At 40.4% G+C, this 25,282-nt stretch overlaps 1 protein-coding gene across 5 annotated transcripts in view; it reads left to right on the top strand.

The window, feature by feature from the left end:
• The window catches only part of DIP2C (disco interacting protein 2 homolog C), a 308,123-nt gene that overhangs the window by 99,651 nt on the left and 183,190 nt on the right, over positions 1–25,282 (top strand). The gene's annotated exons all lie outside the window — the stretch shown is intronic.

The raw sequence follows: 25,282 nt of genomic DNA, 5'->3' as shown, positions 1-25,282 counted from the left end.
TGCTGTTCACATAGATACTAAATGGAAGCTGTTAGATTCAGAGTTACTTCAAGGAGTAATTAAAAAAGAAAAAAAAAAGGAGTGGTTTAGAAAAAAAAAAGGAGTAAAGTTGGATGAGGTCAGAAAATAAACAAATTCTTAATGATTTACAGTGGAAGGAACCATGAGATGACAAAGTCATTTTTTTTCAAATCAGCTTTCAGTAGAGAGATAGTGGTGGTAAGAGTGTGATATAATGAGTGTTATCAGGATGATGGGAGAGTCTATCTGGCCATGGGAATGGGATGGTGCTGCCTTTGTACTTGGGAACGTGATTTGCTGCAGGATGCTGGGGCAGGGCAGGAGGCACTGCTGTCTGCAGAGTGCAAAATCATGAAAAGAGGTTCAGGAACGTGATGAAAATATTCCAGTTGAATCTTTCAGTGTTGTTTGAGTAAAGGTAACTCCTGTATGAGAGCTGAAGCCTTTCAGGCTGACCTACTGCTCTGCTGCTCTACACCAGCAACAAAAAGTCCTGGATATTGATTCTGAGGCAGTGGGATGGTTATTAAATTTGTACTGCTGAGTAGGACTCAGTAGGGCAACTCCATGCCTTTAGTAGTTTTGTGATACTGGTTTTTTTCTGAATTCAGGTATTTTCAGATGGGAAGTTACATTTTCTTTAGACTCATGTGTGCTGCATGGGGCAGGGTTGGTGGAGAGGCTAATTTTCTTATTTTTTATTTTTCTCTCTCCCAGACAGAAGAAATACAGACTAATTTTATTTCTAAAAAAAAAAAAAAAGAAAGAAAAAAAAAAAAAAAAAGTGCTATTCACTTAAAGCCTAAGGGGAAAAAGAAAATCAAATGTTTTGGGAAGTGGCAAGACTCATTTCAACAATAGCTCCCTTTGTCTTGTTTTCATATATGATGTTTAGGCTTTTTTTTTTTTTTTCCTTCCCATGGAGCATAGTTCCCTTTCCTCCTTTGTATACAGATTTCTCTAGTAATTAGGAGAGCTTGTCTGTTTGAATTTGTCACATTTTTGGCAGCCAGTGTTCATCTGCAGACACTGTTTCTGTAAAGGAATGGTGCACATGAAGCATGAGGAGGGGACTAAGGCTCTTTTGCTTCTGAGCAAGCTTCTAAACCCAGACCCAGACACCAAATAAAGCAGATCAGGCATCCCCCTCCCCAATCTGCTTGTGGACACTGCTCCTGTATCCATGAATTGCTGTGTTACTCTTGTATTTCCTCTTTAATCTAAATGGAACCCTATACAAATAACAGATGCTCGGTGATCCAGCCATCAAACCCCATTCTTCAAAAGCATCCTCCTCCAAACCTTTCCCATCACTTCACCCCAGGCTTTGTTCATGCCTTAAAGCCAATTTATAACAAAACACAAATACACGTGGACATGCACACCCCACATTAAGAATATAAAGGGGAAATAGCAACTGCTCAGGCTGTCAGGAGAGCCCTTTGCAGAGATGTGCTGCACTGGATGTCTCTGTGTGCTCTCTGGCTGCTGGGCATCACCAGGGGGAGAGGGAGAGGGAGGCTCCTTGTTCTCCCACAGGTACCTAATTAGAGCTTCAATCTCCACCCCAGTGCAGAGCATTCACATCTCTGTATAAAATCTGGGCAGACTTCTCCTGGCAAGGCATCCCAAGATGCAGTGTGTGAAGGGCAGGGGTACCTCTGCTATAGCTCACTTAATCTTTCTCCTCTTTTAATTTCAATTCAATTTTGGAATTAATTAGGGAAAAAAAAAAAAAAAGAGAAGTCACCATACATTTTCCAGTAGCTTTGTGTCAGGGTAAGAGAAATGAGTTGAATTACAAGTGTAGCAGCTTGTTGTTCAGACTATATAACCCTTTGTTCTGCTCTGGTTATGAAACAAATAGCCCAGCAGGTAAGGGAACAATTTAGGATAGTTTGATTATTTTTTCTCTTTGAAAAGCTGTTTTTCTCCATGTCTTATTATGATTTAGTGTGTCAAACTACTCTTGATCTCCTTAGAAAAAGTTACAGCTATACTTAAAAAAAAATCAAGTTATTTTTCAACTTAGTGCCATTTATGAATTTAATGCAAAATTCTGCTCTCTCAGGATGTTAGTTGTATTGTTTTTTGCAAACTGGAATACATGGCTAGACAACAGGAATCAATAAAAAAGTAGGAGAACAAAGCTATCTACCACAGTTTTGTGAGCAGATTGCATTTCATTTTTGAAGTACATGTTACTGTGTGCATCCTGTTCATTTTCTTTACGTGAAGGTTTGCAAACTCTGTTTTTTTTTCCCAGGGAAATGCTGTTCAGTGAAGCTGAATTTGGCTGTCCATTAAGTGAAACCAATCTGTTGACAACTACTAATGGGTAGAAACAACTCTGGCAGTAGTTATTAAGGTTGGAGTGATCTGAAGCTTGTCTCCTTCTGATAATTATTTAGAAACAAATAGTAGGGTTGTTTGGCTTTTTTTGTTTGGTTTTTTATTGTTGTTGTTGGGGTTTTTTTTGTTGTTAGCAGCTCTAATTTCTAACAGTTCAGAAAGCAGAGTGGGTTGGTCTTCAAAAACGTAAACACGGGTCAATCCCAGCCACAATGTGTTTGTTACAAGTAGTTAGAAACAGAGAGGGTGTTGATTTGAAAGCAACCTAAGCGGTTGTCAAATTATAATGAGATGTCCAAAGTGTCATTTTAGTTAAAGAAATTGGTTTGGTTAATGTTATGTTCTTCCTTAGACAAGAAAGGAAAAAAGGAGGCATTTTACTGCTTTTAATAATTTTTAAGGGTGTTGTGTTAAGTAGAGATAGGGGTAATAAAACTAATGGAAATACCACTGGAAGTTGTAGCAGAGCTTCCTTTCATTTTGGCTACACCAAGATTTCCATTGGAACAGCTTCCAGTGTGAAAACTGCCTCCAGAAGTGTTCAGGCTGGTTCTGAAATAAAGAACAAGGTGGAATTTTTTTTTACCCATTAAAACCACGCTTTTTTCTTTTTTTTTCTTTTTTTTTTTTTTTTTTTTACGTATCAGTAACCCTTAACAGGGTCTTCCCTTTAAAAAATCTTTTTCTGTGAAAGCATACCCTATTTTTTGCCAAGTTTTTCAGCCTCTTAAGAAATACCTTTTTGGGAGGGAGTACTCAGGCTGCTCGAAGCAAATGTTGAGATGGTGTGGATGAGGCAGGAGGTGAGGACAGTTGGAATCTGCCTGGAGAAAAGGACTCAGACAGGACCTAAGGCTGTGCCTGCTACCAGGTCTGCAGCCATGCAAGGCTGTCTCAGCTTTGCTTTGGCTCATGGGAAGCTGTGGGTGAATATACAGAGTTAAACCTGGGAAAAAGCCCAGCATGAAGTTTCCTGGCCTCTTTCCTTGGGCTCTCTGTACGACACAGCCTCGCTGAGTTGCTTTTCTGGCCCCTGAATGAGCCAAAGGGAGCCGGCACCCTGTCAAGCTCCAGTCCCTTCCTCTGCTTGGCAGAAGTCACCTTCGTGCCTGGATTATGAAAATGCATCTTTAGTGCAACAGTTAGAGGGAGGAAATTCCAGGCGAAGTTTGGGACACTGCTGTTAGCTGTAATATTAATCAACTCACACTGGGAAACCATTCATGAGAATGGTGCTAGGTTTTTGGGAGATACTGCAAAGCGGCTGCACACCCTTTAGTGAAAATAGGTGTCCTGAGTCTTTTTCAGAGCTGCCTTCATTAGGGTTTCTGTGCAGGAGAGTTTTCTGTATCAGACGAGCACAAGCACTGAATTTGGGGGTAAAGCATCGATCCTGCAGCAAATTAATGTGGAGGACTTTTGGAAACAGCACACTGTTGGCAGTGAACTCTTGACTTTCCTAGTTGGCCTTTCAGACATGAAATGCTTTGTGTCTAATTAAAAACAATGCTCCTGTGAAGAACAGGGGTAACATCTGATTCCTTACATACCGTGTTCCCTGGATTGGAGCCTGTCACAGCTCCAAGGTCACACGGCCATCTTCCCTCTTAGAAATCCCTGCTAACTATTTAACCTTGATCTTCACTTTGCAGTGCTCCCACGAGCGTGTGACTTGTGATGGAATAACTTAGCATGCCGTATCCGTAGTCATCACTGCAACTGGCAGCGAGGGGATGTGGTTATTTATAAAGCTGTAGGCCATCACCAGTTTTAATAGACATTCACTTCCACATTTGTTTCCATTCAGATACTAAAAATATTAATCTCAGCTGCAATATAAACTGATTTTTTTTTTGGTAGCGATAAGAAAAGCTGGCATTCAGAAATGCTTTTAATTATTTAGGAGATTGGATTGTGTTTTCTGCATAGGTGCAAACTCTAATTAGTTTCCTCTTGCTATTCATTTTGTGGCACGTGTTTTTTTTCTGAAATGATAAAAGATCATCAGACTAAAATTTTGCCATTGTGAGGAGGAAAACATGCAAATTTTTAGTATCTTTTTCCAAGTTGCTTTCTATGCACAGTATAGTGAAAGAGCCACGTGAGGGATCTATTTAATTTGCTGATTTTTTAGTGTTTGCAACATTAGGCTTGAATTACACTGCATTGTATCACTTTGAATTTTTCTTTGTTTGTTTGCTTTATGAAGGGGTTTAAATTGTACTCAGAGTATCTTTTGTACACTTCTGCTTTCCTAGAATGTTGGCTCCTTTGGCTTTATTCTCTCCATTTTCTTTCTATGTAATTTCATGTGAAATAAATTTGGTGTATAAAATCTGTGTGCTGCAGTGCACTATAGCTGAGCTTCTTTTCATCTGAATGTAGGAGGCAGGTGCTGAAGGAAGCAGGAGTGATGCTTCAGACAGGTGCTGTGTAGGAAACCTGAAGCATTGGGAAGGTGTTGGAAGGCAGGAGACACATGCCTGTGTGCCTTTGCAGCCATCAAGACATACTGATGCCTCTTAGGGGGAAAATGAGGGAAAATTTACAGTGACAGTAGTACTCCAGTAGTGTACAGTGCATGACATGCTGCCCTTTGGATAATTTCTTTTGTATTTTTCTAGTTTATAGGGTCTTCCTTCGCTAAGTGGTTTGTTTTTCAGATGTCACTGAGCATCTGCAGCCTTCCTTCAGGAGGAGGGTTGTGTCTGTGTGTGGACACAAAAATTGTAAAAATCAGACCTTTGGTATTTAGATGGAAAGGGTCAAATGCAGCAAATGAGTGTTCTTTAACATCACTGTCCTGAGTATCTAGTCAGTGAATTGACATTTTTTAACTGAAGATTTTAACCTAGTTTCAGCCAGTCTTCTGGAGAGTCCAGAATGCCAGAGGGCCTTTAGACTTGCAGGTGAAGCCCTACTTTTATTGCCTTTTTCCTGTATAATGAGGATGCCACCATTTCTGGAAACAGCAGTTAACTAAATATCCAGATGATATTCTCTTTGATTTTATAGCTCTTTCTACCATATGGTGGAAACATTTCTTGAAAGAGGGACAGAATTGGTAGAGTTAAAAGCAATGCTCCAACATCTCCATCCAAAATCCATGTCTGTCTTGGCACTGCATGACAGAAATAGGATGTTCAAATTCTTCTTTCTTTCCAAGAAGCTATTAATGTTGAGCATTGTAGCCAGAGAGCCTCACCTGGTGTTTCACATCCTGCTGGGCTTCCTTTTCTGCTGCTCATTCCTAATCTCCAACTCATCTAAAGCAAGACTGTGGAAGAGGCTGAAGCTGAACAGTGCATCTGAGTGCTGCTCCCAAGTCATCCTCACTTTATCTCCAGTCAATCTGCAGTAGACTAAACCTGGACAAAATTAATCTATCCAGAGGACTACCAGTGTAAAAGGATAAAATGTGTCCAGTGAAGGGTTCTCTAGAGCCTTTTACCAGCCAAAAACCTTTTCTAAATATAGTATTTTCCAGTCAACCCATCCATTATGCATCTTTCGATGTGTACATAATGAAAGGCAACTGATTATCAGTGAAAATCCAAATAGCTCTTTGGTAACTGAAATTTCAAATGCATCTTGTGGCAGCCCTGAGCCATGAGTCTGTTGAGAAAGGCTGAACTTGGCCATCCTCTTTGTAGTGGACTGTGGTGCAATAGAAATAGTTGCTGCAGCTTCCCAGTCCTGGAGAATACCCTGCTGATGTGCTGTTCATAACTGATATTAAAAGTTGTGTGTCTGGGACAGAAAGGAAGTTCATTCCATGTTTTTGGATCATCAGGAGACTGTAGGAAAGAGCTGATCAATTTTCATTTTTGCAGGGCTGGCTGCAAAGTAACAGTTTAAACTGTTAAAATTTTTCTTTACTAAAAGGTGGTTACTAACCCAGAAAGAGAATCTCATCCAGCCCTCAGTGGCTATTGCTTCAAGAACCTGTGATTGGAAGAAGGAAGAGGTTTTCTCCAGCAGTTAGCATTTGAGTCAGTTTGATGAGTTGGGATGGCAGGTGAATTTAAGTATCTGGTGCTACATGGACCTTGAAATACTTCTTGGTGCTGTGGCCTGTGTCAATGTGGTATTTGTGTGTTGACACCCTCTATGTCAGTATTCTCTTGCTTTTGGTGATGTGTCACAAGGATGAACTGGATGTGTTACAGAAAAATATCTGTCCAGGTTTTGTTAAAATGAGGGATTGCTGAGCTTTTTCCATGCTATGTGCTTTTCATTTACTCACTGGTTCATCTTCCCTTCTCTTATTCTAAAGCTTTCAACCCTTGTTCAGGACCTGCCAACTTCTATTTAGAAAAAAGGACGAAGTTTGCAGTACATGTGTTGTTTTCAATGTTTACCTAGCCCAAACACAAGCCAGGAATTCTAACTGGGCACGGAGGAATTCCTCAGAGGTAGCCAGGAATACTGAATGGCCACAACACACAGCTTGATGTTCATACAGGTGGCAATAGAGAAAGAAGAAGAACTCACAAGCCAGACATTTTCTGGAAGGAAGTGACAGAAAGCAGCCCCATGGCCCCAGCAGACCCAGTCTCATCATTCCTCACTGACACCAGGATGGCTTTGCCTCTCCATCACCTTCCATCCTGCCCAGCTGCCAAGGCTGGATGTTTATCCATTGCACTCAGGATGGAGAAGGGACTTCATTTGTGTACCACGAGCATGGCAGCAGAGGACTAGACAGCAATTCCAGTGTTTCCATCCAAACCCTTTCATGCAAACCAAAACTGGGTGCAGAAAGAATGGGAGGGGTGAAGATCTAGTGGAAGTCCTCCAGCAGCCAGCCAGTGTCCCAGCTGGAGACCTGGTTTTGTTTCTCCCTCTTCCATGGGAGTACCATGGAATGGGTCCTCCTTAAAGCTGTGCTGGTTCACCTGTGCTCTGCAATATCACACTATGAATACATGGTTTAACAAGTAAACAGAATTTTAAGCAGATTATACAGACAGTTGGAAAACACAAAAAAAAGCTCAAAGCCTCAAAATAGCTGTTTTCAATTTTCACTGCTTGAATAGAGTTTCAGAAGGATTTAACCTTTGTTCTTTGATCATGGCACAAAAGAATATATACATGCAAACGAGGAGGCTGAGGTAATGATTATATGCAAAAATGCTGCTAAGTATATAATTAAAAACTGCCCTGTGAGACACCCCCAAATTTTATATCCTAATTTTATTTTATACTGCCATTTAGAGGAGGGATGAATTCACCTCTCCCACGCACTCTTTGCACCTGTTTCATATAATGGGCAGATTCAAAATTCATCTTTGTAGGAAGTCTGCTCTATATTATTCAGATAATATTATGCAGTATTTGTTAACCTAAATTTTGCCCCCATCAAATGCTTCAGTCTAGACTAATTGGCTGCAGTACTTAGCATTTAAATTATCAAGCAATGGGGTCTGTGAAAATTGATCTCCCAACGTTTGATACTAATTCTTTGTTTTCTGTTTCTTCACTGAGAAAATTGCAGCAATTGTTCTGCAAAGCTGGAAGTGAAGGAAATAAGTGTAGACTTAGAGCCACATGAATGTCAGGAAGAGATTTTTATTTTAGAACATGGTTATTTTATGCGATGGGATGCTGAAATCAGGAATTCTGTAACCTTGGAATCATAAAATGTCACATTGTAATGCACACCACGTAAAATTACAATGTGATGAAGAATGTAAAGGTAATATTGACAAACCAAGGCAATTCTAGTCCTTGTAAGTTTCTGTCCTTGTCACTAATATTTTTGTACTCCTACTTGTAACCTCTATGGGTTTTCTTCCCTAACATGACTTGATGTCTCTTCACATTTATATGAATGTGAATATATAGAATAGGGCCTTAATACCAGCAGAGATGTCTGCAGCAGTGCACAGACTAATAGCAGAGTTTCAGAAATAATGAACTCCAGCAGCCAGGCTTTCTTCTGAGAAAGATGGGAAATTTACATTTGCTGGGATTTTCTTTTTCCTAATTCACAAGTTGCTGCGTTGCTTTGAAATAACTTGCCCCATAAAACGTATTTTTCTTTCAGAATCTGCCCAACAGAAAGCATTTCAGTGTCTGAGATACCGCAGAAATCCATTGCTGTTCTTCCCAGGCAGGAGCATTTCTCAGAGCTGTTAGCAATAGCCCTTGCAGTGTGTTCCTGGCTTCTCCATCTCATATAGCCATTTTAAGGAAAGGGAGATAGGGTTGAGGAGTTCCAGATACACTTATTGATCCTCAGTGTCTAAGATTATGTCTAGATACCAGGGTGCTTCTGTGACCCTTGCTGTAGCTGCATAGGTTCCAGTGATGAATGCATCTAAATAAAGTGGGTATTTCCACTGATAAACTCAGACAGAGGAACAAAACAACCCTGGAGATACGGTTTAACAGGTACTCTACAGACTGCAGTCAGAGCAGACTTCCAGTGAGATTAGATCTGAGCAACGAGCTTGTATTTGGAAGGGGGATTCCTCCTAAGATTTTGGAAGCTTTATCAGAAAAGCAAAGGGGCCAGCCCATGACCTAGGAGTTGCAGAAGAGGAAGAGAAGCTGTTGCACTGTCTGCAGTTACCTGGTACATGACGTCAATGATTGCTCTTCAGGTAGAAATACCATCAAGGCGCCGTGCTTCTGCATTAGGAACTGTTTGCTATAAATCCCAGTTTTATTTGTAGCCCTTTATGGCTGTGGAAATGTTTCCCTTTCTCAGTTCAATACTTCTAGTGCTCTGTGCCATAAGTTACGTACTTGCATTTCATTAATGCTGCTGGCAGTTCATCTCATTGGAAGGGTCCATCGTCAGATTCTGCATCTCACATTCTGGTCACGATGTTTTCGTGCTCCTTGCCTGCTGTACTCTCATCTGGCACAGGATCCTGTGCCTGCAGTGCACTGTTGGCATTGGGCTGCCCTGTAATAACGAATGATTTGTCACTGGGTCACTTGAAATAACAGGCTGCCTTCCCGCCTGGCACTGGATTTTCAGGAGCACGGTCTCTGCGAGGAGCCAGCTCTGTGCTGTCCCTGTAGCTTTTGCAGAGAGTAGGGAGACAGTGGGGGGCTGTGAGGACCAGCCAGGCACTGAGCAGGAGGCTGGAGCCAAAGTGGGGCACCTGAGCACTGCGCCCCCGAGGCTCCGCGTGCCCCGTCACGTACACGGCGTGTGGCTCGGGCTTTGTGGGCTCTGAAGGAGCAGCCAGCTGCAGGAGAAGCTGTACTGTGTGAATACAGAAAATAGAAGGCAAAGGAGCGTGGGTGTTTCATGCACTGGGTAGCTGTAATTACAGATTTGGATTCCTGGCAGCATTGAATGCACTGGAGGAGCCAGGGCCAGATGGGCAGAGCCTCCTGGTGCCTACCAGGAGCTGTTTCAATGCATTTTCCTAGTATCAATCACCAATTTGTGCAACTTGGTGTTTTTGTTGGGTTTTTTTTTTTTAAATTCTGAATAACAGCAAACAAACAGCAGACTCACATGCCTCACATAGCCTCTCTTCATTGCTGTTAAAACTGTGGCACATGAACAAAAATTTGAATGACTCTCCTAATTTATTTGCAAAAACCACTGTGTATTTCTTGGGGGAAGAGGAGGTGTCTTCCTTTATAAACTTCTCAGCTGTCTCCTTAGATGTACTGCTTTTCTGGCCCATATCAGAGTCTCGTAAATAATAATGTAATTACTGTTGTAATGAAGCTCAGGTAAAAGGTGATGGAAAAATGCTATTCTTCACAGCCAGAAAGCAAGGTTCAAAGGGCAGGTGATGTGATTGCTTAAGATTGTGCAGGATGTTCATGCAGGAAGAGTTTTGAACTAACTTTGGTGATAGTACCTGCCTTTTCAAAATCAAGAATAAGGCTTAATCCCATCAATTCTCAAGGAAAACTTTGTCATCAATTTCTGTATGCACTAGGAATAGCCTTCATTCAATCAGTTTGGCTTATCAGCTAAGCTTTGGGCACATGCTGTGGAAGGTAAGCTAAGGTCACACAGACCACCACTATGTGAATGACCTGCCTGGGAACATGCTCTGCCCTCTTGAGGAAGGGGAGTTTTCTTATTCCACCTGCATCCTGGTTTCTGCCACACCACATCGAGTCCCCAAGTGTGGCTGAGCTCATGAATTCAATGCAGCAGATCCTGTACTAATGTACGGGTATTCACTCTTACACAGAAATACAGCTTTAATCACATTCTTTAACTAGAGCAGAAAAAGTAATTTTTAGAGTATGTTATTTGTAGGATTTATGGAAAACAGTTTTGCTTTTTTTGTCATTACTGAAGACCACTTGTTTTGTTACACATCAGTGACTGTAACAGGATTGACTGATGTTTTGGCAAAAATTCTCAATGAGCCACAAGCAAATTAGTTATTTCCTCTTCTTGACTATTATGTACTGTTGCTCACTGCCGTTAAACATTTACTGTGGATCAGTGGGTAACAGAAGAATCAAGGAGGTATCTTAACATTACATAGGGGATGGAGGATCTTCCTTGATGGAGGCTGTTTCCTTATTTACCTGTCATGTTGGCAACCTTCCTAATCTTGCCTGGAGTGCAATCCTTGCAGCAGATGATCACCATACTCACTAGGTTGGGGCTGGGCCCTGTGCATTTTCCTTCTGTGGTTTGCTTCCTATTCTCCAGTGATGGTGTGACAATATCACCTCTTTCTCTTCCCTATCTTCCCTCTCTTTTTAAATAAATTAATAATCCTAAAGGGATGGAGAAAATGTTGAAATTTGGGCTTTGGCATACACTAGTAGTTAAAAAACAAGGGAGGAGGAACACCAGCATGGTACATATCAATCTCACAACCTGGAGGCTAAAGCCAAGATTATTTATTAATGCTGATGGTAGCAGTATTGCAGCCCATAAAGTAATTGATGATTTAGGCAAATTGAAAAAATTAAGTTTCGCAATAAAAGTGTATAAATTGTCATTCAGCTTTGGCCTTACTGCCTGTGCTTCTGCTCCTGATGGGGTGGCCAAGATAAACAGAGCTGTGCTGTTATGAGAATGACCCGTTTGTGGCTGGAAGAATTGGCAACAGTGTTATGAATCAGTTTGCATGAAGGAATTACTGTGAACATCTAATTAATAGATTTCAGACCAATTTAGTGCTCAGAAATAGTATATGAACAAATTATTGCCATTGTTTTCCTTTGCTGCCGACCACTTGTAACTGTTTTTTGCATGTTTTCATACATGGTTGAAATCCTGAGAATAACTCAAGAATAATTCATTACACTTGTTCCATAGGATGATTAATCATTATGATTCAGAGAGAGTGGCTATATGGTCATTAGCATAAAGAACAGGTTATTTCTCTTTTCTTGATTGTTCTGCAACACCTTATGGTCCATGGTTGAATAAACCTTGGCCATCAGCTGAACTGCTTTGCTCAAAGATTTGAATGGAGTACTTTTTGATGCAAACAGACTGAAGACTCAAAAGAGAAATTTCTAAATTCTGTAAAAGATTTTACTTCATACTATCTTTATCAAACTCATATCTTCTGAGTGTTCATAGAGGTGCCTTCTTTCCTGATGGAGATATGTAGGCTGAAATGTCATTAATTGATTCAGTGAAGCTGATCACATTAAAACGTCAAGACTCCATTTAACCTTCTGTGGCATTCTTCCTGTAGTCTTGTTTGAGACTGGCACAATACTCTAAAAATGTTGTCAAAAATGCTGTAGTGAGGGAAATAATAATTTCCATAAGCCTGCTGTCTACACTGGATAATACAGCTGTGTGCAGCCATCCCTCCCTGCCTACAGCTGACTTGTGTTTCCCACTTTGGTTCACCAGAACCCTCAGGAGATTTTTGGCAAAGCTGCTTCCTTGCCAGTGAGTCCCCACTCCAGATATTTCTATAGGGTTATTCTGTACAGGATGCAGGACTTCATACTTGTCATTCTGAGCTTCAGGAGGCTCCTGACAGACCATTCCTCCAGCATTTTGACAATGTACTTGATCACACCCACAACCCTGCTGAGGGCATACTCTATCCCACTGTTCAGGTGATTCATGAAGACATCCAGCAGTGTTGGCCTCATTGTGAGTCCCTCACACTGCTAGAAACTGGCCACTAGTTTGACTTTACCACTGGCCACCATCCTTTGAGTCTATTTTCCACCCACAATTTTTCTAGTTCCTGTCTCACCAGTTCAGCCATGTGACTTAAAAGAAAGTCCATGTCTCAAATACAGGACTCTAAGTCCTCTGTCCTTCTCCTACACCAAAACTTCCTCCACACAGTAAGGAAAAGTTTGTGAGAAAGATAATTCTAGAGAAATAGTTCTTTTTATTATCTATTTTTTAATCTATTTTATTATCTAGAATAAATTATCTATTTTATTATCTAGAGAATAGTTCTAATCATGTTACATCTTGATGATGATAGATGCTGTCTGGTTGAGAGTCAGGGTCTTCGTCACCTCTGCAGCTCAGATATGTGGACACACACATTCCCAGCTTGTTGTCCATGTTCTTGGGTGAATTCTGATTTACATGTTCTCTAGCAAATAGAGATTATTTTGGCAGTCATTTAATCAGCAGACCTGATTTGTCACTAATTCCTCTGTGTTTGTGGGTCTCTCCTATTAAATACAAGGACAAGGCTCCTATTGCCATTGCTCCTGCCTTTTAGCAGCTGTTCTCAGGGCTGAGGCTCAGCACTAATCTGCTTTGCCAAAATGAATGGGCTGGGCACTGTCTAAAAGGAGGTGTGATTGCCTAACACCCAGGGGGAAGAGCTTTGTGACCAACACCTATGTCAGCACATTTAACATGACATGCTAGGGTGATGATCATATGACTGGCTTCTGCAGCATATATGAATTACAAGTAGTGAACAAGAAATTTTGGCCAAAGAGAATTTAAGAAAAAAAGTAATGCAAGTGTTTGCTTTCAGTTATCCCTTTACATTTTATTTCTTCTGGTCACCTTGACTCTCCTCCTCCATTTTCCATTTTTTCTCCATTACTTCTGCCATCAGGTTGTACTCTTCATGTTAGGAACTGGGAGTGTGTTTTTAAATACAGAATTGTTCTGTTAATGTCTGGGTGCAAGGTTTGCAGAATGGTGTATGAACCATGGAGATAGTCCAAGGGCAGGTATTTACATTTCTTTTTAATAGTCTCAAAACCTAATTTAGGATATCATGAAAACTGATGGAGTCACATTGGGCTGCAGATCAGCGCTTCCTGCAGCCATTCCAGTCAGTTCTAGCAAAATGAAAATGCTGTTGCAGTTAATGATATCAAATAGTTTTTGCTCTACTATGGTAGCTGGGAGCTCTGTGGCAGAGCTCAAGTTTATAATAGAGCAAGAAACTCTGTGGAATGTTAACATTCAGAAATAGATACCTCTGGACACTTGGACATGCCTGCATTTACTCTAATTGTGTTTCATGCCTCCAGCAAGTATGAAACACCCTGGCTGTTTCATGTAGGGAAAAATTCAAGGAGAGACATCTGATACTTTCTCTTTTTTTTTCTTTTCCCCTGCCCCTTTTTTAATATAAAATGCAGCATGTAAAACTTAAGCATCAAATGTTGAAATAGTGACATTTCTTTAAAACATATATCTAGATTGTCAACTTAACAGCAAATAATTTAAAGGGAAATTAAAGCTCAATAGGCAGGAAGAGCTTTTAGTTTCATGTTCCATTTGGAAAGTGTTTTGCTTGAAAGAAAAAGAAAGAATGAGGGGAAAAAAAGTGTATTTTTTAAAAGAAAACATATTTGAATTTGGAGGAATGTAGACAAATGTAGACCAGGCTGTAAATTAGACTGATGTGGCTGCTTTTCCCTCAGATGGAGCTGGAGCACTTGTCCAGGTAGCTGAGGTGGAGTTTCCCCATAGGAGTACACAAGTGGTACATCGAGCACATGATTTAGGGTGAAAGAAGCTGTGTTTGGGAGGACTAAATAAATAATTTTCATTAGTACCTACACATTTAGGCCATCTTTATATGTATTGCAGGGCACACGTATGTTAAGCATTTAAAAATACATGTTTTAGAAGTTGAAGATCTGGGTTTAGATATGCTCAATTTCAATGCAAACAAAACAAAGCTCATGTAGAATCCCATGCGTGCTTTGTCCTTAAATCTAAGCACTGTTCTTCTCGAGTCAAATAAGTACAGTTTCCTTGGTGATCTTCATGTGTCAAGCACTGAAGATTTAACTTTTTGTTAATCCTTTTCTATTTTAAAGAAAGTATTCTTAGCAAGAATCAACAGAGCTTGCCAAAGGCGTGTTATTAAGTAATAGGTTGTCTAAGTGTAGACTTCTGAGTTAGGGTATCCAAAATTTTTTGCTTAAGCAGGCGCTTTTTGTACTTACTGCATTTGCTTACAGATATTATAAGTTACCGGAAATTACATGTTTCTATTTTATTATGAAAAAAAAGAAAAATTTCCATATACTGGTCTGTGAGGTTGTTCTGATTTTCAAAGTTAGGAATCTGCAGATATTTGCATATACATAAAAAGTGAAAATAGGAGGACAAATAATTAATATGTATGTATGTAGTTTCTAAAACTCATGTCTTTTGTGATTAGGAAGTTTTATTCCATGTAGAATCGCTACTTAAAGATTCTGAATTCTGTTTTATGCAAGTAAACTTCAGTCCTCATCTATTCATGTGTGAATCCATTCTCTTTATACTCCAGGACCACCATAGTAATCCTATTAAAAACCCAGAGTGCTGTATATATGCCCCAGTGAAATTGTAGGGATGCTTTAAGCAAGTTCTTGATCTAAGATGGAGAGGAACAAGTTGAGCTGGAGTTCAGGCAGAGGCCAAGATTCTGGCTGTTTGGTTAAAATGTGTTTAGTTTTGCAAAGGAAGCAACTGTGACACGGTGCTGTCTGAAATCCTTCTGTCCAAATCCAATAATGTTAATCTTATAAGGTACTTCTTTAGTGAAGATACTCCTTTACTTTCACTGTATTGTTTCTTCTTCTGCCTTGCAAAAACAGTTTGCCAGAAATGGAGTTAATCAGACTGTTGGTAGTGACATGTATACGAAGGGTAGGCAACAAACAAGAAAGATATGTGAAAATGGAAAGTGGGATAGAAATAAGTTTTTCCCAGGTGTGACAAGACATGATATGTAGACTGAAGTCTAAAGTGCGGTGATGAGAAGCAGTAGAGAAGAGGAAAAGAGAGGGCACTGATGCAAAATTCATGTTGTGTGTTCATCCACATAAGCATATGTTCACACCTTCATGGGGTGACTCAAGGTGTGGACTCGGAAGATAAGTTGCAATCAGTATTTGTTTTTTAAATACTTTCCCTTAAGAACTTGGAACTCAGAATGAGATTTAGAGAGGAGGACATGTGGGAAGCCCAAGGGACAGAGGTAGTAGAGCTGATGGCAAAGGCTGGGATGGGTTGTCTCCTGTCTCCAGGGAAGCTGGAGCTCCCTGCTGGAGGGGCAGCTGGAGGGCTGGGGAATGGGCAGGGCTGGGGTCACTCTTGCTGTGCAGGCACCCTTCATGGCAGAGACTGGAGAGCTGAGTAGGCCAGGTGAGCCTTGCACTTTCCTTGTGCTTTGCCCACAGAATTTCTTATCTTCATCATCCTCTCAACTGGGGAGCCCACCTGAAACAGTGAATGAAATATGGGACCTTCTTGTATTGATGCTGGTCACATCAGAGCAGAATGTCAGGAGGAATCAGAGCTGATCTGATTTTGTCATCACAGCAGTACTGGGATGCTTGCCAAACTGGACTAGAAATACAGTCACATTCATGTTCTAAAAACAGATATGCTAAAAAAAGATACACTTTCAATGGACTTGAGGAATCTGTAGGATATTCTTTTAAGTCCGAAGACAATTAGTTAGACAATCCATAGATTTAGTCTGAAGGTGGGTGACCCTGTTGTGTTGTGGCTCTGCCCTGCGTAGGGGAGGCTGGTTTTTCCCTTTGCTGCCATGCTGGACATGTGGATGCTGTGTCTCGAAGTAACACACCTTAGTTTAAATTTTGTGAAACTCATACTAGGACATGACATGTAATTAAGTCACTGTCTTGGCATTAACTATGTCAGTCATTAATGGAAACATAATTATGTGTAACAAGATTTCTTTGGTTAAGTATTCTGCTTATTTATGTAGTATTGCAAAGATGATAAAAACTGCTGGAGATTTTCCCTCTCTTGCTCTCTTAGTTATCTACCCTCAGATTACCTGTAGCACAGAAGTTCTGCTTTTTTTTGTTCTGTCATCCAAACATAATTCAGCTTTTAACAGTCTTGGAGTCAGAGTAGCTCCTCTGGCCTATTTCCTGTCTCTTTACCAAATCATCAGATGGCAGCAACTCCAGCATCAATTATCAGATTTGGAGGAGCAAGTTTATTTTAATGTTTCTTTGAGGCTCACCACTGGAGGAGAGGCGAGGGCAGCCCTGAGGTCAGAGCCAGCTCTCTGTGCACATGGTTGGATGTTTGTGTAGCTCTTGGCTGTAGAAGGGAGGCTGGTGGCTCCCACCTGGCTAGCAAATCCCTTTGGAAGTGTTCCCTGTGAGGATACTTCCCTAGCAGCCACACTAGGAGCTCCTGGCAGGAGGGTGATCTGTGTGTGGCACGGGGAGGTGTGCTGCTTTGCACTCCCTGCTGTAGGTAAAGCTCATCTGTAATCACCTCTTAATTATATTGCTTTTAGCTCCTGGCATGTTTTCTTGGAGCCTTTAGCCAAAATTTGATGCTCACTTTCCTATACCCATCTGATAAGTGGAGACGTAGATTTTTATTTTTTTTTGTTAGAGAGATTGGCTGATTTCCTTCAATCACCTCCTGCTGCAATTACCCATTTCTTAATGATAAAAAATGCTTGACTGATACATGGTTTGCAATCTGATACAAGGCTGTAATTATGAACTAGCAAGATTGTGCTTCCTTAATGTTCGTGATCTCTAAAAAAATTCTTCTTCCCATCGTTTCTTCAGTTAAGAAAAAAAAGTGAAATATTGGCAGGATTGAGCAAAAGTTGTTCCAAGAAGCATTGCCCTGGGTAATCTGAAGGAGCTCTCTACTGAGAGCTAATTCCTTCTTCTGTCTCCAGTGGTGGCATTCAGAAGCACATAATTTAGGACATGAATATTTTCCTTAGATGTATATTTCATAAAAAGGTGGAGGCTCTAGCTGAATTCTTAACTTTCTGCCATAGATTCCAAGATCAGAATATACCACCTTGTATAATTTGAGACCTAAAGGTTTCCCATACCAAAATGGTGTGTCCAGATAAAATGTGCAGATGGACATGCAAGCAAATAGGGCAGTAGACTAATTTCTCTGGGTTTTCTTTACTTTTACCAGTATTCTTTTCCTGCACCAGTTCCTGCTGACCCAAGGGCAGTGGTGTCTTTGCTGCCTTTCCCAGGCAGAGCCTCCTGGCTGCAGGTCTCCCAGGCTTTGTGCAGCAGAGCTGCCTAAAGAAGACTGCAGTCACTTCACCATGTTAACCCTCCACACTTCACACCTGCAGCAGCATGGATAATCCATGCCTCCATAAATCTGCCTCTCCAAGCCACATCTTTAAGGAATGCTTGAGCTGAAGCCAAGAGGCTGAATCCACCTCTATGGCCCAGGGCTGGGACAGGCATAAAAGCCTCGTTGTCATGATGGACAGCATTCAGTTCCTTTCATCATTGGAAGACCAGCTGGGTTTGGTTTTTTCCAAGTCATATGTCCTCAGATTTATATTGCAGTTCAAGAATGCAGCCTGGATGTCTGTCTTTGCAATACATGGACAATACATGGCTCTTTGTGGAGCTTGCAAAAATAGACAAGTATTGTCTTATTTTTTTTTGTGGACACACTGGCCACAACTCCCATTCCTTGTTCCCCTGCGCCATTGCAGTGGGAGGACAGGAGAATTCAGGAGAGAAATTAGGCCTGGGAAGAAGGGAGGGATGTAGGGAAGGTGTTTTAAAGTTTGGTTGGATCTCTCATTACCCTGCTCTAACTTGGTTGGTTATAAATTGCACTAATTTATCCAAGGCAAGTCTGTTTTGCCTGCTGTAGTAACTGGTGAGTGACCTTTCCCTGTCCTTATCTTGACCCATGAGCTTTTCTTTGTATTATCTGAGGAGATGAGTGGTAAGAGAGGCTTTGGTGGGCACCTGGCATCAGCCAGGGTCAATCCACCATCAAAAAACCCCCTGAAAACCCCCACCATTAACACACACATATATATATATATTGAGAGAGAGAGAGAGGGAGAGGTATATCTATATTCCTTCTTAAGTAGGAACTAAATATTGCAGTTCTCTAGAAACACTGAAATGAAAAATTGATCTACTTGTTTGCTAGTTCATTAATTTAATTTTTCCCCGGAAAAAAATAATCTTTCTAGTTTTAGAAACAGATGGGAAAAGTGGTCCTCACCCTTTCTATGTTGGTATTGCTGATGGTCAATCTGAATTTTGCTGTGAAAGCGTTTGATTTCTTATCTGAACAGCAGTGACACATCTCAATTCAGAATATTAAATTTCTCCAGGCTGGAGATAGGCAATGAGTTATTACTCCGAAAACTTCCTCAAAGTAAAATAAACCACTTTGGAAGTGCTCTGCCTCCTTCTAGCAAGGAGATGCTGGAGGAGCTCCCAATGGCCTTGGGAGGTGCTTTTCACCCTCAGTGCAGTCAGGGAGCTGGGATGGGCTGGATGGGAGCTCATTGCTCAGCTTTCCTTTACAGCACCAGTGCATTCCCGGGGAGAACAGATGGTGTAAACTGTTCCTTCAGTGGTGCTGTGATGCAGGAATATGAAAAAGTGCCCTTCTAAAACGTGGTGCAAGAGAGCAGGGAACTTCATACTGTTAACCTGCACCCAAGCTTGCTTAACTTAGAGGTGTGGATTTATTCATAAGCATGTTAAATATAACCAAAATCACGTGCAGCGTTGTGAAAACCTGAACAGAGTTTAGTAATAGAAAATGAAAAGTAATATACTTGTGCATGTTAAAAAAAAAAAAAAGAAAAAGGATCAGTACACAATTAAGAACAAATACTGTGCCATGAAAATATTTGTTTTAACCAGATGGTCTTAAGTAATGCAGTCAGAGCTGTGGTCACAGTACATTAGTTTTGTTTCCATAGTAACACGAGTTTGGCAGACTGAGTTATTTAGATCTGCACTGCAGTGTTCATAGCAGTCTAATCCTCATATACATGCTTTTATTGAAATTGAAAACGATACTTAGGTGATCGTGCACACTTAAATGGGTGCAGACATCACGAGAAGTCAAATTTCCCCAAAGCAAGAACGTCCACATGTACCAATGGTGTTTATTGTGTAGTGCTGGTGTTAATTTAGTACTAAATATAGTGCAAATAGAGACATACAACTATAAACTTAAATATAAGCACTGGGCTGCCTTTTGGGGTGGTGAGTGTGCCGGAGGTAGCTCAGGAGTGGTAAGGGATAAAGCTTAGCTCCAACTTTTCTGTAAAGCTTAGCTCCAACTTTTCTGTTCCTGTGAAACTTTAAAACAAGTTAAAAAAGAAAATAACTATAATCAGCTAATCGTAACTTCTGACATGCATATTGATATGTGTTGAGGAGCTGAATTGTGCAGTGGCTTCCATGATTTTTCTGTGAAAGGAATCTAATTTAGATTAGTAAATTAAATTATTTGGCGTGATAATTTGTATGCTTACAGAATATGCCTCAAATAATTAAGAACAATGGGGATTTGTGAAATTTGGACTCACACAGTTTTGCCAGATGGCAACAGCCAGAATTGTAATACATTGTTTACTGGAGAAACAGGAACAGGTACCACAGGACTTTGGGACACAGAGTGAACATCCAGGTCCACCTGTGGTTGGCAATAGGAACTTACAGCACAACAGGAATAATTAACTGTATGTTTTCTAAGCTTCAAGATTTGCACATTTTCAGACATTTAAGAAAGTATTATTTCCTTGAAGCGTAGATAACAAGATGATGGATTTTCTGTACACTGCCACCAAAAGTGACCTTGACTGTCCAAGGTGCTCCAAACAGCAATTTTCCTTTTGCCCCTTGGCACTCCTGCAGCACCCTAATTACAGAAGGCCTTGAGGCATTCAAAAGTAGGAAAGGATTCAGAATTAGTTTAACAAGTTTTGACAAAGGCCCATAATCTAGTTAAAAACAAATGTGCCCTTCTTTTCAACCACAAGTAAAGAAATCGAAGATAACTTTATCTGAATTCTTATTGATCATTAAAAATACGAGAAAGATTTTAAGGCAATGTTACTGTGTGTGAAATAGACAAACAGCAAAATTCTTATTTTCAGTATTAGTGTGTTGAGCACATATGCAAAAAGAGAACATATTTTACTGTATAAAACTGTGTGTCTGTGGTACTTGCTCCAGGGTAACTGGCATGCTTTTCATTCAAATTATTAGTGTCCCGTTGTTTTTAAAGATGTTTTAGGAAAAAGAAGGGCTGTAGGGGGAACATTGTAATACTTGATATGTAATTTCCCCTGCCAGAGCAGAGATGCTGGGCACATCCTTATTTAAAGTTGAGAACCCTGGACTGGGTGTCATGGGGCCCTTGGAGGGAGAGTCACGGTTTGTATGAACTGAGTTTTCCATTAATCATTGGAGGTGCCTCTAACACTGAGATTCTGGGCAGGCAAAGGACTTGTGTGAGGCAGGGTCAGGAATGTTTATTTCTGTCATGTCAAATCTGTTGTAAACAGAAAAGTGGTTTTTTTTCCATCCATTTTCATTGTTTTCCATAACATTAGTGTTGTCTTGTGAACTTCAGTCTAGTGGCTGACCCTTCATTTTGGATTTTGAAAGCTGCTCCTTGGACGCTGTTGCAAAATTATGTAGCTGTGGTTATATCTGTCACCAGCATCCTGTAATATAATAAGTACTTTTAAAGCAAAATGAAGTAAAGATGTAATAAAGGAAAGCACACATAGCAGTTTTAATACCCCACACTGTGCCTGCGTGTTGCAGCATACGCAAAAAATATCATGACACTTTGGAGTCACCTTGAATACGTAAGGAGTGGTGAGTTTAAATCATGAACATCAGTTCGGAAATGACGCAAATAGAAATATTTTTATTTCCATTAGAAGAAACACCTGAGAATTCAGTGACTGAAGGAGGTTAGGGGAAATTATTTTGAACTGCTTGTTACGGGCTTTTTGCTTTGCCTTTGATGTAACATTCAGTAGAGTTTACAGAAATAGCTTGGCTCACAAATAATTTATGTCCCATTGATCTTCTAGATCATCCTGAGCTAAGAAAAAATGTTTGTGGTCAGTTTTTCTGCTCCCCATATGGTTTCATTGTTGGGTGTTTTTTGTCTTTTTTTTTTCTCTAAAACTTTGCTTAGCAATGGAAGAGAAGAAATTTGGTTTTCATTTCTGAGTGGGAAGTGTAAGCTAAGGAATGCCTTCGCAGAGCACTAACTATTAGCAATAGATTTTAGAGGAGAACTGCTTTAGGGGGTGTGTTGGGGCTCTGCTGGCTGGACACCCTGCCTGCCAGGCAGCTGGAGGTGTTCTGTGACACACAGCAGTGATGTGGCTACCCTGCACTCAGGTAGAGTTGCCTGACATTTGGCCAGCTCAGGGCAGCAGGCTCAGCCAGCCCACCTTCATCTTCATAAGATCGTGATAGAAGTGCACCAAGTGTTTTGCAATTCTGAGCTCTTAAGCAGCTTTCATATTTATTCTGGGCAAAAAGCAATCATAGAAACATCCGCATTCTGAAGGATTGCTTTAGAAACTTTAGTGCTGGGAGAAGGTGTGATTATGTTTTGCTAGTGTAGTGTGTGAAAGTATGACAGCAAAATAAAATTTTAATAAACAATTCTAAGTAGAATTTTTTGAATCAATAGGCTGTTTCATTGAAAAAAAGTCAGTAAAATTTATGAAATGAAAATATGTAGTAACAAAGCCAAAACCAGTTTCTTATAAAGTGAGTACACACCTGACTATGCTATTTTCTCCTAAATTGCTAAATCCTATTACAAAGTTTCATTTATAGGCTCCAAGTTAGGAAAAAGCCCCCCAAACAACAAAAAACTTCTATGGGATTTAGAAAGCACAAAATGACCTGAATATAGGTATGCATAACCTGATAGCACACAGCCATTACACAACCCAGCTCCCCAGTGAGCTCTGATCCAATTTCACCCCCATTCCTATTGCAATGAACTGTTGATATCACCTTTAAATCCTGGTGTTTAGTTTCAGTGTGTTTTGATGAAATATGTTTTAATCAGGGAAGTGAAGACCCTGTGATTTTTGATTTGTTGCCTGCTCAGGAAGGAAAGGACTGGATCCCACAGGAGGTTAAGCTGGAAGCATGCGGGTTTTGTGATTGATGGCATTTCATTCCTGATCCAGTGCTAGAGCGGCAATCAGGAGCTCTGATTTAGACTATACTTATCTCCCCCACCAACAGACATCTGTGTCTTTTGAACTCGCAGGAATAAATTTACACAGGAACAAACAGGAACTACAGGAGTTTAGGCCTTGCCAAGGTGAGAAGCAGAACTTTAAACCGTGCTGTTTCTTAGGCAAGATGGCATCACCACAGCTAAGCCAGCCAAAGAAAAAACCACCACGTGATGTTTGGCACATCTATTAGCTTCTAACTCCTTTAAATATACTGACTTATCCTATCTCACCACGTGAGGTGTCACAGTGCCACACATACATACCATCCATAGCAGCCTGCAGTGCAGGAACATTTTCTGTGGGGCCTTGATATCTGCTATCATTTTGGCTGGCAGATACACTCAGACTCACTTGACAGCAATTAGCTGAAATAGTGAGAACTGGTAAATGCATCAAAATAATTCATAACATTTTGTCATTTTAAAGCATCTTCATGCTGTATTCTTAGGAAGAGAGAAGCAAGTTATGACAGTCATTTAAACCTTCCTTGGTGCTCAAAAATACCAATGACCTGAGTAACATGAAGGTTTAATTAAACAATGAGATGGGAGATGGAACTGATACCTTGAAGCACTTGAGCAGGACTAATTTTAAGCCTGTGAATATTGGGCTTGTGCTTGGCTGTTGTCAGCTGAATTGGAATGGCAGGCTGTCAAACTGATAACTGCAGCTAGCAGGGTCAGCTGAGGGCTTAAGCATGAGCTTAAGCATCTTCCTCTGCTGGTGCCAGTGGTGGAGCAGGGATACTGTCCTGGAGCATTATGGCCTCTGTCAGGGTGGCTCTCTTGCAGTTCATGTATGCTTTTCTAAAGCGCTGCAGATTTAACTCTTTTCACTTGGTCTTCTTCTTCTTTTTCACCTCTTACTGTTTTTCCAATATTGTTATTTTAAAATGCAGCCAGTTTCCTGTTCATGGCATGTGAGCACCCCCCATTTTGCAGACAAATTATAAAACTTTGAAAATCTGTCTTGTTTCTAATTCCGAGTGTCTTTTTTTCAGCTGCACTCTGCATAGATCTTTGCCGTGTTTTTAGCTTCCTACCAGTACTGTTAAGTGGCTTCCAGAAGGAAAAGATGCACTATTGAGTAAGTAGGTCAGGGGAGCAACCAAATGATGGTGTTTTTGTACAGAAATGAGGAGGAGAGTTAAGACTGGGAGTGAAAAGCTGCTCTGAAGGAAGGCAGCCATCTCCTGGGGTGGAGGGACATGTGCTGCCCACTGAGGTTTCTCACCACAATGATCTGCTCATTTAATTTATTGTACATGTCCAGCGGAGAAATTGACTCACGTAGGTTGTCCTTCCTAAAGAGTCGAGGTTTTTCCTACATTTAAATGTACAAAACCTGTTAATGTGCAGTAGTGGAACAAAATTATCTATGAGAATGAGTTTCTTCCCACCCAAGAGAGCCTCAGTCACTTCTGTAAATTAGTTGTAAGAGTGGAGATAACTCACTTGAATGCACAAGGTGTAACTGCTGGAGGTTTCTGGGAGATGGGAGTGTATTAAAGGTAATTGCTGTAATGTGACTTTGGCTGACTTTCTTTTCTTTTAGAACTCAGGTTATAACTTAGACTTTGTTTTCAAAGTCATTGGCCAAGTGTTGTGTTCTTGATATGTATTGCATTTGTAGTAATGTAATTTTGACTTGAATTATTTAAAATCTTTCTGATCAATGGGTACACAGTTACTGTAAAAAATTGTGCAAACTCAAGTTATGATGATGCTGGACAAATTTTTCCCTTCAATTTTCTTAAAAATTTCTATCTTGTTGTCCTGTTTAGAAAAATATACACTTTTCTTCTAAAAAAAAAAAAAACAAAAAAACAAAACAAACCCTTAAGATCAATGATGTTATCTTGGTTATGCAAGAATGGGAAAATATGATGGTACTTAGAAAAAATTTGTATACTTTAAAAAGCATAGAAAACATTGCAAATTCTTTAGGTAAGTTTCTCTCTCAAGAAAGTTTTTGAACTTCATTTCTATGCTCTGTAGCAGCAAGGACCATCGTCTGTGTTTGTGGGATGGGGGAAGTCTGAACCACTGACAATATCTGCAGAATAGAGCTTTGCAGTTGGCTTAGTTCATACATTTTTTAAGCAGAGGCCACAGATGGAAGAATACAATATTGCAGGTCAGATGTGGCTGAATCTGTATGTGTGACTAAATGTCAGTGATCACTTACATGGTCATGGGATTTCAGGATATTGATAATTAGGCATGAGTGTTTAGACCATTGCTGTTATGGGAGAGGTTTCTCCAACCTTGCCAAGGAGTTAAAATGCACCACAACTGAAGAAATGCAGAAGTTTTTATGTTTCACTTGGAAACTCCTTGACTGGAATGTCCATGGTGTGCAGAATTTGTTCCAAGCCTTTCTGCACTGGCTGGGCTGGCTGCAGGACCCAGAGGGATAAGTTGTGGGAGTTTGAAAACCATACCATGTTTTAGGAATCTCTCTTTACCTGATGC

Source organism: Sylvia atricapilla, chromosome 1, assembly GCF_009819655.1.
Source record: "Sylvia atricapilla isolate bSylAtr1 chromosome 1, bSylAtr1.pri, whole genome shotgun sequence".
NCBI classification, from domain to species: Eukaryota; Metazoa; Chordata; class Aves; order Passeriformes; family Sylviidae; genus Sylvia; species Sylvia atricapilla.
The sequence above is the reverse complement of the archived record's forward strand: the minus strand, read 5'-3'. Positions and strand labels throughout refer to the sequence as shown.